This window comes from Neoarius graeffei, chromosome 23, assembly GCF_027579695.1.
Source record: "Neoarius graeffei isolate fNeoGra1 chromosome 23, fNeoGra1.pri, whole genome shotgun sequence".
NCBI lineage: Eukaryota > Metazoa > Chordata > Actinopteri > Siluriformes > Ariidae > Neoarius > Neoarius graeffei.
The window spans coordinates 20,490,081-20,508,994 of NC_083591.1; the positions used below are offsets into that span (position 1 = coordinate 20,490,081).

General features: G+C 44.6%; 1 protein-coding gene across 4 annotated transcripts in view; it reads left to right on the forward strand.

Annotated features, from left to right (window-relative positions):
• Positions 1–18,914, forward strand: part of urb1 (URB1 ribosome biogenesis homolog) — a 430,640-nt gene that overhangs the window by 196,844 nt on the left and 214,882 nt on the right. The window lies entirely within an intron of this gene.

The window sequence follows — 18,914 nt, forward strand, 5'->3', positions numbered from 1 at the left end:
TCCTCTGGTGGCACTTCCTCAGGATCCCTTCTGTGTTGGAAGAGAACCTCAGTTGGCAGTCCAGAATGGTTCCCAGGTATTTATATTCCTCAACTGTCTCGACCGGAAAACCGTGGACCATAGTGGTGACAGCCGCCGCTAGTTCCCTTTGGCTGCTGGAGAAGGTCACCACCATCTCCTTAGTTTTACTAACATTCAACTCCAGGCAGGAAGAGTCACACCACTCTACGAACTGCTGAAGAGCGGGTCCATGATGGAGGGAAGGGTCAGACAGGAGATCTGTGTCATCAGCAAACTTAACCAGATGACAGTTGGGGTATGTTGATCTGCACTCATCAGTGTACAGAATGAAGAGCAGCGGAGAAAGCACACAGCCTTGTGGGGAGCCAGTGGAGATGGTGAGGAGATCAGACAGGTTATTGTTAATCCGGACACGCTGGGTTCGGTTGGTTAGAAAGTCCAGGATCCAGAAGATGAGCTGGCTGCTCATGTTGAAGTTCCGGTGGAGTCTCTCTGCCAGAATATGCGGTTGCAGGGTATTAAAGCCCGAGGAGAAATCTGCAAACAGGAGTCTGGCGGCGGTATTGGGAAGCTCCAGGTGTCTGTGGATAGTGTCGATGATGAAGGCTTTGGCATCGTCGACACCTTTATGGCTTTGATATGCAAATTGGAGCGGATCAAGTTGTGAATTGGTCAGAGTGAGAATGTATTGCCTGACAAGCCTCTCCATAGCCTTCATCACCTGGGAGGTGAGGGCCACTGGGCGCAGATCGTTCAGGGCCATGGGGGGGCTTCTCTTGGGAATGGGGACAATTGTTGAGTGTTTCCAACATTTGGGGACAGTTACTGTGTTGATGGAGGTCTGAAACAGTTTCTGGAAAACACTCCCTAACTGGTCCGCACAGTATCTAAGGACCCGGCCACTGACGTTATCGCCTCCAGGTGCACTGTTAACCTTAGACCTCTTAAGGGCCCTCACTACGTCAGTGGTGGGGAAATAGATGCAAAGGTCATCAGGTATGAGGTTGGGTCTGATGTCCTCTAACTGGGTGGAGTTGTTGATCTCAAATCTGGAGAAGAAGGAATTAAGGTCATTGGGGAGATCTGCTGGTGTACTGCCAGGGATGTTAACAGAGTTGTTACTGATAGGAAGGTTAACAGCCGCCATTCTCTTCAGGCCCTGCCAAGCTGAGCAGAGGTTTCCATGAGAGAACTTTTCTTCCACTTTGTTCTTGTAGTTCAGCTTGGCAATCTTAGTAGCCCTCTTGACCTCTTTTATTAACCTCCTTTTTCTCCATCTCTGACCCAGACAAGAAGATCCGTTTCTTCTTATTGATAATGGTTTTTAGCTCCTTGGTAACCCAGGGTTTATTGTTAGGGAAGATGGTAACAGTCTTGGAGGGTATAATGTTTTCCTCACAGAAGTTGATGTATGATGAGACGACATCCACCTGTTCGTTTATGTCATCAGAAGAGGCAAGGAGGTTAGTCCAGTTAGTAGACTCGAAGCAACCCTGGAGGATTGCTATACTCTCATTAGTCCACTGCTTGATAGTACTGGTAACCTTCTTAATTTTCCTGATGACTGGGTTGTAGGCAGGAGCGAGCAGGATGGTGAGGTGATCAGCAGAGCCGAGGGGAGGAAGAGTGACAGCTCTGTAGGCATCTGGGACAGAACCATAGTATCTATCAAGTGTCTTTTCCAGACGAGTGGAGCAATGGATGTATTGTTCAAAGCCTTTCAAAGATTTTCCAGGATTGCAGTGATTAAAATCTCCAAGAATGAATTTGGGGGAATCGGGATAAATGTTCAAATTTGTCCAGGGAGCTTTTGATGAGGCCAGTTGCTGAAGTGGAGTTAGCTTTGGGGTGCATGTAAACCAGGACGAAGAAGAGTTGAGGGAACTCTCTGGGAAGGTAAAAGGGACAAAGAGACAGAGCCAGGAACTCAATGTCTGGAGTGCTCAGCTTCTCTCTGACGTGGACAGTGGAGCACCACCGGGGGTTGATATAGAAAAACACACCACCACCATGTTGTTTACCGGTGACGTCACTGTCACGGTCGAGCCTGATGGGGGTGCCAAATCCATCGATGTACAGCGCTTTGTTGTCATCGCCATGGTTGAGCCAAGTTTCAGTAAACGCCAGAATAGAAGCATTCCTGTACTCATGCAGATGGTTCACATTAGCCTGAAGTTCGTCCGTTTTATTCCTTAGCGAGCGGACATTGGCAAGGATGACTGCCGGCAGTGTCAGCTGTTTACCTGTTGCTCGCCGAAGTCGCGCTCTGATACCTCCCTTCTTTTTTTCCCCGTCTGGTCGCCTTGTGAAGTCTCTGTTTGGAGTTGGACTGATCCGCCTCGGATGTTCGTTTCCGAATCTCCTCAGGAAGAGTATCGGGGGAGAACGGAACCGGACTGAGGTTGAGACGTAGCAGCAGCTCCCGCGAGTATGTAATCCTGTTTGTCTCCGAGAGTGAAGCAGCAATCGAATAAACCAACATGTGTAAAACTGCCAGCATGTAAATAATTCTGGAAAAATACATTCCGACAGTGTAATAAAACAAATAAACCAAAAACACAAACAAAACAAAACACAATAGAAAAAATAAAAATAGGAAAACCGCTCAGTGCTCCGACCGGTCGACCGCAAGAGCAGTGACCCGGAACCGGAGGGGAAAACATAAAAAAAAAAATCTACAATAAGCTGGTTGCATAAGTGTGCACACCCTTAAACTAATACTTTGTTGAGGCACCTTTTGATTTAATTACAGCATTCACTCTTTTTGGGTACACATCTGCCATCAATTAAAATGACTCCGATTAACCCCAAATAAAGTTCAGCTGTCCTAGTAGGATTTTCCTGACATTTACTCAGCTGCATCCTCCAGCAAAAGCCATGGTTCACAGAGAGCTTACAAAGCATCAAAGGGATCTCAATGTTGAAAGGTATCCATCAGGAGAAGGGTACAAAAAAATTTCCATAGTATTACATATACCATGGAGCGCAGTGAAGACTGTCATCAAGAAGTGGAGAAAATATGGGACAACCATGACATTACCAAGAACTAGACGTCCCTCCAAAATTGATGAAAAGATGAAAACTGGTTAGGGAGGCTGTCAAGAGGCCTACAGCAACACTGAAGGAGCTGCAGGAATTTCTGGCAAGTATTGGTTGTGTACTATATGTGACAATCTCCCGTATTCTCTATATATTTGGACTATGGGGTAGGGTCACAAGACAGAAGCCTCTTGACTTGACCTTTTCTTACAAAGCAAAACATCCAGGCCCGGTTAAATTTTACAAAAAAAAAAAATCAACTCTCCCATGTGGGAAAATGGGTTTATGGTCTGATAAAACCAAGGTTGAACTTTTTGGCCACAATTCCAAAAGGTATGTTTGGTGCAAAAACAACAATGTGCATCACCAAAAGAACACCAAACCCACGGTGAAGCATGGTGGTGGCAGCATCATGTTTTGGGGTTGTTTTTCTTCAACTGGAACAGGGGCTTTAGTCGAGGTGGGGAGAATTATGAACAGTTTTAAATACCAGTCAATTTTAGCCCAAAACCTTCAGGTGTCTGCTAAAAAGCTGAAAATGAAGAGGAATTTCATCTTTCAGCATGACAATGAGCCCAAGCATACATTGAAATCAACAAAAGAATGGCTTCACCAGAAGAAAATTAAAGTTTTGGAATGGTCCAGCCAGATCCCAGACCTAAATCCAATTGAAAAATCTGTGGGGTGACCTGAATAGGGCTGTGCACAAGAGGATGCCCTCGCAATCTGGAGCACTTTTGCAAGGAAGAGTGGGCAAATATCGCCAAGTCTAGATATGGCAGACTGATGGGCTTCTATCCAAAAAGACTGACTGTTGTAATACAATCAAAAGGTGTTTCAACAAAGTATTAGTTTAAGGGTGTGCACACTTATGCAACCAGCTTATTGTATGTTTTTTAATTTTTTTGTTTTCCCCAACAGATTTATTTATTTTTCAATTGAATTGTACAGGGTATAGGTAAAACAAACAAACAAAAAAAACCCACAATAAATAATTTCAAAACTTTTCCCACCTTTAATGTGTTAAAGGTGGGAAAAGTTTTGAAATTATTTATTGTGGGTTTTTTGTTGTTTTTTTACATCAGAAAAACTCAGCATTTTAATGGTTTGTATACACTTTTTATATTCACTGTAGAACGGGAGGATAACACAAGACAGATTTAATGTTCTCAGAGGCTTGCTGACAGGACAATGACCAAATATACTTCACTTTTTTCTTTTAATAAATCCCTCAGAGGGGCCACCACAGTCTAAATTTCTACAAAAACTGCGGTAGTAACCCACCAGACCCCCCCCTTTTTATTTATTTTATTTTTATATAAATATATAAAGGGTGGCATGGTGGTGTAGTGGTTAGCGCTGTTGCCTCACAGCAAGAAGGTCCTGGGTTCGAGCCCCGGGGCCGGCGAGGGCCTTTCTGTGCGGAGTTTGCATGTTCTCCCCGTGTCCGCGTGGGTTTCCTCCGGGTGCTCCGGTTTCCCCCACAGTCCAAAGACATGCAGGTTAGGTTAACTGGTGACTCTAAATTGACCGTAGGTGTGAATGTGAGTGTGAATGGTTGTCTGTGTCTATGTGTCAGCCCTGTGATGACCTGGCGACTTGTCCAGGGTGTACCCCGCCTTTCGCCCGTAGTCAGCTGGGATAGGCTCCAGCTTGCCTGCGACCCTGTAGAAGGATAAAGCGGCTAGAGATAATGAGATGAGATGAGATAAATATATAAATGTTGCAGTTCCTTTTTGGTAGTTGGCATAGGATACTGTACCATAGCAGACACTTTCACCTGCCCCACTACCTTACCAAAGTAGGTGACCGTAGCCTTAGTAAACTTACATTTTGTCAAATTAACTGTAAAATGTGCTTCACTCAGACATTCAAACAACTTCCTGATGTGAATCAAATGCTCTTACCAGGTCTGAAACCTCTGCTGATATGCCTGTGGTACGAGCTTATAAGCTCATACCACAGCAGCCTTAACTGTTGCATATACTCTCAACCACAGTTGGAGCAGACTTCTTGTTCCTTACCTGTTGGCGCACACTGCAAAAGTAATCTGGGATTGGAGTTGGACCAGCCCCTATTCTCGGCCACATGCTTGAAGAGTGAGGAAAAAGGTGTTTGGGTCCCACTCACAAAACTGAGAAACCAACTGCAAGTTACTGGCAAGATCAAAGGAACCAGAAAACCCAGCAGAGAAAGGGGCATTAACCACACCTGTTTCAGGTCCACTCAAACTCTGCATACGTTCCTCCATCTTGAATCGCTTCATCTCCAAAACCAATTTTCCCCTTTCCATTTCCAGCAGAAGCAACTCCTTCCTCTGCTCAAACATTTAAAACAGCTTCACTAACAGGTATATCCAAAACAGCCAGACTAGTAACAACAACATGCAACTTGGGTTCAATAATACCCATTTCAACCAGATTAACTCTCACAATGGCTTTAATGTTCTCCTTCATCCTTTGATCACATTTCGCTCAGAGTTCTCAGCAGTCGTCACCAACTGCTCATGCGAGCAGGGCTTTTAACAACTCTGATGGGGCTTTCAAAAAATCCTCCACCCTGTCCATAACTCAATCTCTGCTTACCCAAACATTCACGGCTGCCTATCTGGTGAAATGCGTTAAACTCCCACAGTACAGCCAAAAACATTACCATGGCCCCGTCCCTCCATCTATCCAGAACTAGCCAAACTCCCCCTTAGGTGCTTTTGTGATGGGTATTTACATGCTTAAACCTATAAACCTGGTGGAGCAACCAGCAATTGGCAATCCCACCAGCAGCTTCAGACGTGCCCTTGAGACCACTGCTCCAACCACAAACATCACACTACAAAAAAAAAGGCAACCTCCCAAGGGAAGTTGCTCTTCAGCCTATGGGGACAGAACAGTGACAACTTCTACGACTGCAGACAGGACCAGCAGAGCACAGTGCCACAACCAACTATGTGGAGCAACAATTTCCTCGTTACAGCCACTTGCATTAACCAAAACAGAACTGCTTGCTTACTTATCACTCTCTTGCATGTCTCCTACAACAATGCAAATGTGAACTTCACAAAACCCCAAACTCCACAACTGCTCACTGACGTGACACACACAGCCCGTTTCATTCATACTATTGCCAACTCTACCCATCAACCCATTCACAAACAGCCAATTTTACCAAGCAGCACCGGTACAACCCAGGTCAAGAAGAAAACTGACGAGCCCCCATTTGTCACAGCTCAGTTCTTAGACTGTGGCAAAGATGAGAGACCAAACGATAGTGCAAGTTTTACACAAGCATTTATCTACAAAAGATAATACTACAACAGAGGAAAATGTATAAAAGTCAGTAATCAATGGGGGGGGGTCAAGCAAACAGAATGGAAACTGTGGCTGCAATGGAGTGAACATGAGATCTGCAGGATGGGGAGCTTTTTATAGAGACCACACTGAGCTCAGGTGTACCTCATAATGAAGATTACCCTCCCATGACCTGGAACCTGCAAAGCAGCAGCAGCAGAACAGCACAGGGACACCTACTGGAGCGTCCGCCCGCCCGCCCGTCCGTCCGTCCGTCCGGTCGATTAGAGTCATCAAGAACTCAATGAGGTTATGGAAAACAACCCTGGAGGTCAACTTCAAACCAATAACACAGGTTGCCATCAAGTGCTGCATATACCAAGGAGATGCTCTGTCCATGCTGCTGTTCTGCATAGGACTGAACCCACTCAGCCAGATCATTGCCAAGAGTGGCTATGGATACAGACTATGAAATGGAGCAACCATCAGCCGCATCCTCTGGACTGGACTGGATGACCTTAAGCTGTATGTCCAGGTCTGAATGACTTGGCATTGACTCACTGATCCACACCACCAGGATCTACAGCAACGACATCAGAATGTCATTTGGACCAAAGAAGTGTGCCTGGACAGTAACGAGGAGAGGGAAGGCAGTCAGAACTGAGGGGTTGGTGCTACCAGACTGCGTAATAGGAGACATGGAAGACAGCTACAAGTACCTTGGAATCCCACAGGCAAATAGCGACCATGAAGAAGCCATTAGGAAAGTGACAACAGCCAAATACCTACAGAAAGTAAGGCAAGTCCAGGCCATCAACACCTATGCCCTGCCGGTCATCAGATACCCTGCCGGCATAATAAGCTGGCTGAAGGAGGAGATACAGGTCACTGACTTTGGGACAAGAAAACTTCTGACAATTCATGGAGGGTTTTACCCAAGTCCAGCATCCTGAGGTTGTACGCCAAGAGGAATGAAGGAAGCTGAGGACTAGTGAGCATCAGAGCCACTATCCAGGATGAACAACAAAGAGCCATGAGTACTTCAGGGAGATGGCCCTGAATGATAAAGTGCTTAGTGAACACCTCAGGCAGCAGAAACCCGAGAAGGAAGTGCAAGAGGAACCATCATGGAAAGACAAACCACTGGACGGGATGTACCACCAGCAGATAGAAGTGGCTGATTACTGAAAAATCCTACCAGTGGCTGGATAAAGCTGGACTGGAAGACTGCACAGAAGCACTAATCGTAGCTGCACAAGATAGATAGAGGTCTACCACACAAAGCAGGACCCCAGGTGCAGACTGTGCAAAGATGCCTGCGAGACAATCCAGCACATAACAGCAGGATGTAAGATGCTAGCAGGAAGAGCGTACATGGAACACCATAACCATGTGGCTGGTATAGTGTACAGAAACATCTATGTCGAGTATGGACTGGAAGTCCCAAGGTCAAAGTGGGACACACCTCTGAAGGTGGTTGAGAACGACCAAGCTAAGATCCTGTGGGACTTCTAGACACAGACAGATAAACTGGTAATGGCTAATTAACTGGACATAGTGGACAAATGGGAGAACAAGGCTGTGATGATAGATGTGGCAATACCAAGTGACAATAACATCAGAAAAAAGGAACTTGAGAAGCTTGAAGTATCAAGGGCTGAAAAAAGAGCTAGAAAAGATGTGGAAAATGAGGACAACAGTGGGGATGGAAGCCCTCGGTGCAGTGAAACACCCCCCCCCCCCCCCCCCCCCCCCAAACTGGGAGAGTGGCTCCAACAGATCCTAGGAATAACATCGAAGATCTCTGTCCAGAAACGCACAGTCCTAGGAACAGCTAAGATACTGCGCAGGACCCTCAAACTTCTAGGCCTCTGGTAGAGGACCCAAGCTTGAGGGGGAAAAAGACTGCCCGAAGGAGGGGCATGTGGGGAATATAGAAGTTATTCCACAAAATTCAGTCATACATGATCTGACGAGACGTGTGGCGCCAAGTTGGCTATAAGCCATGTACGATGAGATTAAGTAGAATAACTGTTTTATTCAATGCACATTCACTGGATTTTGAGAAAGGGAGCATTTTTATTTTTAGCAAATTAGTTTTTTTTTTAATTTATTGCAAATTTTATATATCGAAATAGAAGGGTTAATTTTATATTGTCTGGTAACATCTAGAGTTAACTTTTACCAGTTCAGCGTGTTGGGGGGAGGCTTTATTTTTACTTTAATAAAAAAAAAAAAAAATCCCCTTTCCCACCCTAAAAACAAGTCAGTCCAGTTACCCACTTGCATGTCACAAGTAATGTACAGTTCCAAAGGACACTGCAGTTTATTTGGCATCAAACAAAGTGAATAATGATGCAGCATGGCACAAGTTCAAAATACTGATACAATTTTGGCAATAGCGTGGTTGGCTTTTTAAAAAATACTTAATACTGAAATGAACAATAAAATGAACATCACATGACCTGGCATTTGGCAAAATTTGCAACTGCAGAACCAGTCAGAAAAGAGCAGTAAGCTTCACAAGAGCAGAGCAGTGAGTTGGCTACCTAAGAGCAATTCTGTGCCCCTTTGGGTTTCTTAGTTTTTTTTTTTTTTCCTCACTTTCTATGTTTAGACAGCTGCATTCCAGATCAACAGTGACTTATCATTAGAGCAACCAACCAGACCATGTGTTTTTCACATGCGCGCGCGCACAGACAAGAGCTACTGAACATTTTGAACATGCCCTTTTTCTCCTGGAGTCATGCCCGATCAGTCATGTCTTCAGCCAGTCTGGCTGTATGCCAGATTTACATTCTTTGCATCTTCTTTTTTTTTCCTGCTCTGATGAGCTTTCTTGCCATTTCCTGGCAGCTTCCTGGACAGTGGCATCAGTGCAATCACCATTGGCTGCACAGCTCTCACTGTCCAAGCTGTCCAGCAACATGCAGTGAACTGGCTGTCGTGGTCTCAATTATGGCTTCCTACTGTGAGGTTTTTTTTTTTCCCCCCAGTTTTGTGAAAAACTCCATAATTAGGTTGCCAACCCACCAGTGTTTTGCCCACTCAAACTTTGCTTGAAGGCTCTGCCATTTTTGCATAACTTGCCTGTGAATATTAATTGCACTTTATTCAGCCAATCAACACGGGATACTGCACATGCTCAGCCAATCAGCATGGAATACCCCTCTCTGACATCAGCATTTAGGACCATGAGATTGCCATGCTTACAACATAGACTATATTGATAACATGCATGTGCTTTGAGCAAGTAGAACCCAGAAGTGCAAGTTACCTTTGCCAAGGGCACTAACACAACCCCATACCATGACAGACCCTGACTTTTGGACTTGGTCTCGTAACTGTCTGGATAGTCCTTTTTGTCTTTGATCCAAAGCACACAGTGTCCATTTCTTCCAAAAAAAGATCTGGAATACTGATTCGTCTGACCACAATACGTTTTCACTGTGTGAGTGTTCATCCCAGATGCCTCTGAGCCCAGATATGTCAACAGCACTCATCAAAATCAGAAATACTTGAATAATCTTGAGAAATTGAGTATGTCTGCAGTTACTCAAACTCAAGTAGAGAAAAACATTTATATACCAATATATAAAATGTATGAAGTATGCAAAAAAGTTTAAAAATGTAATAAACTATATATTGCACATAATGATGTGGAAGGAAAAATTGCCATGGGGATAGTTGGAAGCACAAGTGTTTATTTACCTGCAGGGCATTTCTGCCTGTCGCACCTCTGCCGGTACCAGTGGGCCAGTCACAGGGTCGTCAGCTGGGAGCCACCCTTCACAGATGTTTCACCCCTTTGAACCCAGAACATCTCTAGGTGGTGGGGCAGCGGTAGGGACACTACTGCTCCCTGTGGCTGGCCCCAAGATCCTTGGTTCCCCCACTTTGGGTCTCTTCCTCTGAGCCAGAGCCAAAAGCTCCCTTTCTCTGCCTCCTCACCCTGAGGGCCACCTTCTGCTTGGACCCAGTGACTCCAAGGATCTTCAGTAGCTGCTAAGTGGATTTTCCAACGAAGCCTCTGCATCTGACTTCGACAGGGTAGGTACATACCTTCCACCCTGCTTCTGTACAAGCTGCAGCAAGTTTGCTGTACTTCTCCTTTTTTCTTTTGAAAGATGCCTCCATCATTTCTTCCCATGATACTATGAGTTCTGCCAAGATTACCGTCTTAGGAGAGGTGGCCCAAAGAACGATGTCTGGCCGTAAGGAATTAATGACTATTTCGGGAGGGAACTTGAGCTGCTGGTTGAGGTCAACCTTCATCTGCCACTTGCATCCAGATTTCAAGATGGACCACTCCCTCTGGCTGTTCTTTCCTGCTTCCGCTCCTTGTTAAACGAAACCTATCCATGGTTTGGAGGATGACGGGCTGGCTCTGTTTGATTCGAGCCTGCATTTGTCCAACACCTCTGCCAGTTTCTGGAGCACTTGGTCGTGGTGCCATTTGTATCAGCCCTGGGTCAGAGCTGTTTTGCAGCCAGTGAGGATGTGCTGCAAACTTGGATTTTGTACATCACAAAGGCTGCAGCAGGTTTCTGAGCCATACCAGAGGCGCACATTCTGGGGGCTTGGAAGGGTGTCTTAGGTGGACCTGATGAGGAAGCTCAGTCTTGCTTGAGGGATCTTCCACATATCGGTCCACTTTATGACTCTGTTGGTAACTGTCTCCCAGTTTGTCCACCTTCCTTGCTGACGCTGGCTCACAGCTCTAATCCTTAGCTTTTCATCTTCCATTTTGGTGACTTCTGAGACCACCAGCTCTTTCTTTTTTCATGGCTTTGGACCACATCTTGGGGGCTGGTCCCCACCCCTGCCTTGCCCTGCAGTAACCACCTAGCTATTTCCCGGTGTTCTGTGTTGTAGTTTGCTGATAACCTGGTCCACTGCTTGTTCAGCCCTCCATTTGTGCCCTGTTCGCACTGATGCCTTGGCTTGTTGCACAGCTGGATCAGATGAGTCTCTCAGCTCAAACATGAGCCTCACCTTTTCCAGCTTGTAGCCCAGATTGAGTGACTTCACTGGTAACTGGACTGTGTTCTTTCCAAACAGGGCAGCACTGGAGAGGCAGCAAAATAGACCTAGTCACTTGCAGATGTAGTTGTTTGCTTTCAGGTCCATCCTCTGTATTGTTGTTGCAGAGATCTCACTCTGCTTCAGCGGCCACATCAGATGATGGTAAAGGGTGAATTGATAGCACCAGGTCTTAGATTTTCCTGGCAGGTGGCTTTGGTCTATCTTCACCAGCTGTGACATGTCAGAGTGAGCCATTTGCTTGTCTGAGAGCTCAGCAATGTATAGCCTCCCAAGGCTTCACACTGGCTGCTCTGCCAACAGTGGGATCTTCTCTCCATTGACAGAGAAGACAATGTTGTCATTCCTGGACCCTTTCTGAACTGATGAGCTTTGAGACTTAACTGGTTTGATTTTCATTCTCGCCCAGCTGACAAGCTCCTCCAGTCTCATCAACAGTTGAGTTGTACAAGCAGCTGTTTGTAGGAGTGTTGTGACATCCATGTAGCTTCTCATGGTTGGAAGATGCTGTCCCATTTTGGCTCTAACTCCTCGGGCTATGTGCCATGTGCCAATGAGGATGACTTTGAAAGCAGCTGTAAACAGAATGTGTGAGATTGAGCAACCCATCGCTATGCCTTTCTTGAGCTGCTGACAATCGGTTGTTTTATTTCCTGGGTTGTGAAGAAAGCATAGAAGTTGTTGAAGTAGGCAGAAATCATACCTTGGATGCAGGTAGGCATGTGGAAAAAATTGAGTGCTTAGGTTCATATGCATTTGCCAGGTCCAGCCAGACTACGTGGAGGTCTAGCTTCTTGTATTTGGCTGTCTGAATTTGTTTCCAGATCATGGCAGAGTGTTCAACACAGCCAGGGAATCCTGGGATCCCTGCCTTCTGGCAGCTGGTATTGATGTAGTTGTTGGCCAGAAGGTAGTTACTCATGCAACTAGCCACCGCTGTGAAGAAAATCTTCCCTTCCACATTAAGCAGGGCAATGCCTCAAAACTGGGTGATGTTATGGGAGTTTTTCTCTTTGGGAATGAAGGTGGTTATAGCTGTACACCATGCCAATGGGATAGACTTAGTTTCCCAGGCAGCCCTCATTAGCTCCCACAATTGCTTCAAGACCATGGGGCAGTTCTTATATACCTTGTAGGGTATGCCGTTTGGTCCAGGTGCTGATGCAGATCTTGCTTTTCGCACCACCTGCTTGATTTCTGTCCACTTGGGAGGTGTGGTATCGAATTTGAAGGCAGGTTACGGAGGGCAGGGAACATACCCTGGTGAGCCAAGGGGGTGTTCTTGTTGCTGTCACCAAGCTGTTCCCTAATGATGTTCTCTAGTTCTGTGGGGTGGTCTCGAGCTTAAACTCTCGCGGTTACCAGAGGACTAGCCCCCCACTGTAACCCTAGCTAGGTAATAGGCGAGAGGCTGAGGGCTACAGAAACTGAGATCGGTGCTGCCCTATGTGCCACATGGCGTGGGAAGGATTTTTTTTTTTTTTTGGTCTCAAGCTTCCCAGATGACTTATCTTCAAGCAGGTATTGGGTGTACTTAAAGGTCAACTAAGTTTAAAAAAAAATAATAATAACTTTCATAATATGTTTATTCTTACCTAAAAACACAAAACCCGACTTGGAAGTAAAGCAAGAAAGTTGTTCTTCTCAAAATCGTATATTTTTAGTGAAGTTACAAAATATCCCTTTCTGATTGGACAACAGGAGGTGATGTATGTTTCAGAATACAATGCAGAAAGTACCTGAAGAACTCCCTGCAGTTTTTGTGGAAATGATCGATAAGGATCGAAAGAAAAGGGACACATTGTGTTGTGCATTGTTTTCCATAGTGTTTCACAACAGGTAATACGCCCCGAATGTGTCCTGCATCATGCTTTTTCATTTTTTTTTTTTTTTAAATCAGGTAGGGTAGGGTACATAAGTGACGCGCATGCAAGTAGAACATTTGTGAGGTGGTGAGTGATTGAGCTGAACGACATGGCATCCAGTTCCAGCGATATATCCGACCAAGATGAGCCGAGGAGAGGTGTCATCACTACTGTAGTAAAATAATAATAAAACCACACACAAAGTAAATTCACAAAGTACATTGATTAATGGTTGGAATTCCAAATGACCTATTATTAATGAAGGCACATTCTTGACATTTCTTTGCTCTACAGGAAATTCAGACATACTGCATATCGGCAGCTGGCTAGATGGTGCTGGGAGTACCTAGGCCGTCATGTTCGCATTCCACTGCCATCCTGTGTAGTCACAAAGATCCGGGAGACATTCCCATCCACTGAATATACAGGTTTCCAGGATGTGGTGTAATGTGGCAAATAAAGACGTTTGAATGTATACTTGAATCAGATTTATTTGTTCTAATGCATTTGTTAACCCTATAACAAAGACACACCAGAGGTCCAAAGACCTGGGAAAAGGATTCACACAGCAATCCTTCCCAATCCAGTGTGGATACATTATATGTCCATAATCAACACTAACACTTGCCTGAAATAACCTCAGCAATGATGACAAAAAAAAAGAATAATAATAAATATGTATGGTGTTGAAACAGAACTGAAAAAGTTTTCAAAGACCCAAAAAGGCACAAGATCATACATGACACACATTTGCCCATCAAAAATTTCTCTGATGTGTACATACAGCACAATACAATCATTTTTTTGAAAATCGGCTGTGATGGCATCGGATTACCTCCTCTTTAGGGGGGTACACATGGCCGCTGCTCAAAGGTGGTGGTGATGGCTGCCTCTCTGGTGGTGAAGTGTCAAAGTCTTGCTCCGATACATCAGCCATGAGTTCCTCAACATAGGCTACACACATTAAAAAAAACGTGTCAAACATTCAAAAGAAGATTACTGCTTTTAGTTTTGGTGGGCTGTCTGTTTTGTAACACTAGGTAAAGCGTTTTACAAATCAGTGCAAAGCCAATATGTGACAAATGTATGGGGGAAATCACAACCTACATAACGTGACATTTTCCACCTTTGACTTACAGTAGTTGCATGGTTCTTTGACTGGCTTAGCTGAAGCACTTCCTGGCTTGTACTTTGGTTTTCGAATACTATAGCGTAGGTCCCCTTTACTTGTCCTTGTCTGCTCTCTGTCACTGTTTGCGTTGTAGTGTAGTGCTGCCAAATGAATCCTGAGATAGAAATGATAGGAAAGAAACAATGATTTTGTTGATGCTGTTAACATTAATACTGAATATGATGTTATCTATTATCAGCATGAAAACAGCAACATTCTGAGTTATCAAGATTAGCGAGAGGTATGAACTTACCTGCTGAGGATGCCATGATATCTGTACGACTTCATTTTTGGCGCAAATTTTTTGATGATCTCATCTTTGGGGAAGCGATGAAAGCTTACCCCGTCTTTATATGTATTGCCACAACCTGCGATTATACAGCGAATAGGCATGGCTGGGGACTGTAGGCGAAAACTCTGGACTCAGTCTTTGTAAGTAACTAAATCAACTCAAATTACTTTCAGCACTTCAGTCCAGGTGCAACGACTATGCCACCGTGTTATTCTGAAACATACGTCACGAGGTCGCGTGACCTATCTTGTGCTCATAAGTTTATTTTTTGAAGGGTGGAGCTTTGGGTCCTGAAAAACAGTGCACATTCACAAAATCATGCTCAGAAATGTAAGGTATCTCTCTGGATACATGAAAACACATTTGGATCACCGTGGAATTTTGTTTTTTTAACTTGGTTGACCTTTAAAGGGGTCTTGGAAGAAGCTAGTGCGTGTTTTCTCCTTTCTGCTCCTGCGTTTGCGAATCTGCTGTGCTCTTTTGAGGTTGGTAATCCTGGATCTTAGCTGGTCCCAGAGATCTTTGAGACCCTCCTTCGCTCACTCTTGTGCCTTCCTCTGTGCTTTCTGGAGAAGCAGTCTTTTTCACCAAATTAAGGATTTCTCTTTCTCTCCTTCCTTGCGGCTTGGGGGTGATCATCATCTTGGGCATTTTTCCAAACCTCTGCCTGCCTTCATAGATAATGTTCCCAAAGACATTGAGTTTGGCTGTTCAAAGGATCTCCATGCCTCTTTGTTGCTGGCTTTTGGCCACCTGACTTTGTCCTGGCAGATTGGCTTCTCTTTTGGTGGTGCTCTTGTGGATTGTGGATAGAATAGTTATTGTAACCAATTGTTGCACATAAGTAGTAAATAATGGCTGTGGTACATGTTTTACTAGTATTGTACATTGGCTGAAGGTATTGAATAGTTATGTACTTATTGAACATGGGTACAGTGTGAATGGATGTTGTATAATGGAATTATTATACAGGTGCAGTATTGAATAGCCTATTGAATATCTGAACCTCTGAAGGAGAGGTTGAAAAGTTTGAAGACCTCCTGTGGTGCATTTTGGGAGTCTTTCAATGACTGTACTCCTTTGATTGGCCAATGTTATGGAGTGGGTGGGAGACATTGTCCAGGACAGTGTGCAATTAGCCAGCATCCTTCTCTTAGACACTGTCTCCAGAGAGTCAAGCTCCACTCCCTCAGTGTCACTGGCCTTGTGGATCAGTTTGAGTCTGTTGCTGTCTGCTGTCACAGCATACAGAAGAGCACTGTCCACCACAGGCTTATAAAGCATCCTCAACATAACCTTGCAGATGTTGAAAGACCTAAGCCTTCTCAGAAAGTAGTGCTGGCTTTGGCCTTTTTTGTATATGGCCTTTGTATTCTTAGTCCAGTCTACTGTTAATATATACCCCCAGGTACTTGTAGTCCTACACAATATCCACACTGACCCCATGGATGTAAACAGGGGTCATTGGTGCCTTGTTCTCTCTCTCATCCACCACCAGTTCTTTAGTCTTGGTCACATTTGAGCTGCAGATGGTTCTGCTCACACCATGTAACAAAGTTTTCCACCATCACCCTATAATCAGCCTCATCATCCTTATTGATATGTCTAACTATAGCAGACTCATCAGAGTACTTCTGAAGCTGGTAGGACTCTGTCTTGTATTTAAAGTCTGTGGTGTACAGGATAAACAGGAAAGGAGTGAGGACTGTCCCCTGTGGTGCTCCAGTATAACACAGTGTTGTAAGTGTTCATGTTGTGGACTGCTGGTCATGTAATTGACAATCCAGGACACGAGGGGGGCCTCCAAATTCATTGCCATCAACTTCTTACCAAGACGCACTGGCTTTTCAACCAAAGCATTGAAAGCACTGGAGAAGTCAAAGAACATTACCCTCACAGTTCTAGCCATTTTGTCCAGGTACAAGTAGCAGGTAGATTATGACATCCTAAACTCTTGAGTCAGGGCTGGTAGGCGAACTGGAGAGGGTCTAAGAATGGTCCAACCATGGGCCAGAGCTGCTCCAGAACAGGTCTCTCCAGGGTCCTTGTGATGTGAGACATCAAAGTTACAGGCCTGGAGTCCTTGGAGCCACCAGGGCATGGAGTCTTCAGAACTGGTACAATGCATCACGGGGACTTTCTGAAGACAGGCTCATGTTGAAGGCATGATGAGGCACTCCACATAGCTGGGTGGCACAGGCTTTGAGCACCCTAGGGCTGACACCATCAGGGCCAGCAGCCTTGCATGAGTGAAGACATTTAAGTTGTCTTCTTACCTGTTCAGCGGTGAAACTCATCATAGATATTTCATGGGGGGAGGGGTGGTGATGTCAGTTTGTCCAGGACAGTTGCTCCAGGAGACTGGCAGGGAAGGGGGGAAGGTAATACCCTCAGTAGACAATGGTTGTGTGTCATTAGGAATTTGGAGGAGTGATGGTGGACTTGATGGGGCTCCTGAGTAGATAACAAGGGGGGATGGGCAGTGGACACCAAATCAAATCTATTGAAAAACAGATTTAATTAATTGGCCCCATCCCCACCACCCTCAGCCACTCTGCTGCCCATCAGTCTGAAGCCACACCGTTGGTCTTCATGCCATTCCATACCTCTCATATTATTCTGCTGGAGTTTCTGCTCCAGTTTCTTCCTGTACTTCTCCTTTATCTCCCTGATTTTCACTTTCAGTTCCACCTGGATGGTCCTCAACCCCTCCTTATTACCAGCTCTAAAAGCCTTGTTCTTGGCATTTGAGAATGTCCTTTGTCTGTTGTTACCCATGGCTTGTTACTTGAATAAAAATTGATGGTCTCTCTTGGGACAATGCAGCCTGTGACCACCTCCTCACTGTCCTTGTGGTCACAGGCTGTCTTTTCATGAGGGGCACATAGCAGGGGTTAAGGTGAACTAGATTATGGTCTAACCTACCAGGAGGGGGTAGTGGTCTGTATTCTTAACGTTAGCATTCTTGGGTTTCACGTGACGTCACATCTGCCTCATTTAGTTATTCAAAACTTTAGCTGGTGGTCAACCAAAGCTCAGTTGACAAAGCATTTGTACGAAGAAGGTCCATTGTTCACATGAAAAATGCCTTAGACTTGTGGTGTTTTAGGTTGTTTGAATTGATCAAACTGTGAAACTGGTAAATTTCTTCAAGGTTCCCCATGAATTAATAAAGGGTGAATGAATACAAGATTTCACAAAAAGACTTCGAGAAAGGTGGCTTTTGAACCTCTCACTGAAATTGAAGGGAGCCGAGTCAAAGCATACTCGAGTTTGCAGTGATCACTTTGTGATAGCTTTGTGTATCCATCTCAACTATGTTGTTAGTGTTTTCCAAATACTTTTATTGCTATGTATTCTTGCTAAAAATTTTGTCATGTGAGATCGTATGACACAATTTTACAGTACTTTTTTTTTAGTAAGAGCGAACACATGAGAATCAAGCGAACTGTTTGTTTACACTTCAACCTGCAGAGCTTCATTGTAAAGATGCAAACAAAAAGCTTACAAAAACATACACTGGCAAAATCAATACAGGCTTCATTTGGCAACGACTTGATACTGAGGTCCTTTACCAAGCCACATACAAAAAAGTTGTAAGCCTCCATGCTTTCATCTGTTTTGCGGTATCAAATGATGTCTGCAACACCAGATAGTTCGAGATGTTGGGGAGCTCGACTGAAGGGTAGTTTTCAAGATCGTATGACAAATCCTTCTTTCCCGGACTGTAGGGGTCTATTCCATTGCACATAGCAATCTTCTGAATATATCTAAAGCGAGCAGTGGCTTCTAGATTACAAGCATACTCGGATAAGTTATTGCTAGTTGTTTGCACTACGGTAGCCATTTTGGTTTGCTTGACCACCAGCTGTTTTACTGGAAGTGAAATTGCTAAGAAAAGTCATGTGACTGAAACCCAAGAATACATCAAGTCCAATGTTGTCTTCTCTCTGGTAGAACAGTTCACATACTGGGTTAAGTTAGATAGTGTTTTGTTCATATTGATGTGGTTAGTGTCACCTGAAATTATAATGAGTGCATGTAGGTGTTTTAGTTTGGAGAATGGTGGTATGAATGACCTCACATGCTGATGTTGGGTTGGGAGGGTGAGACATAAACAGCCACAAAAATAGCATGAGACATTTCCTTGGGCAACAATATGAACAGAGTCCGACAGCTAACAGTTCAATGTCCGGGCA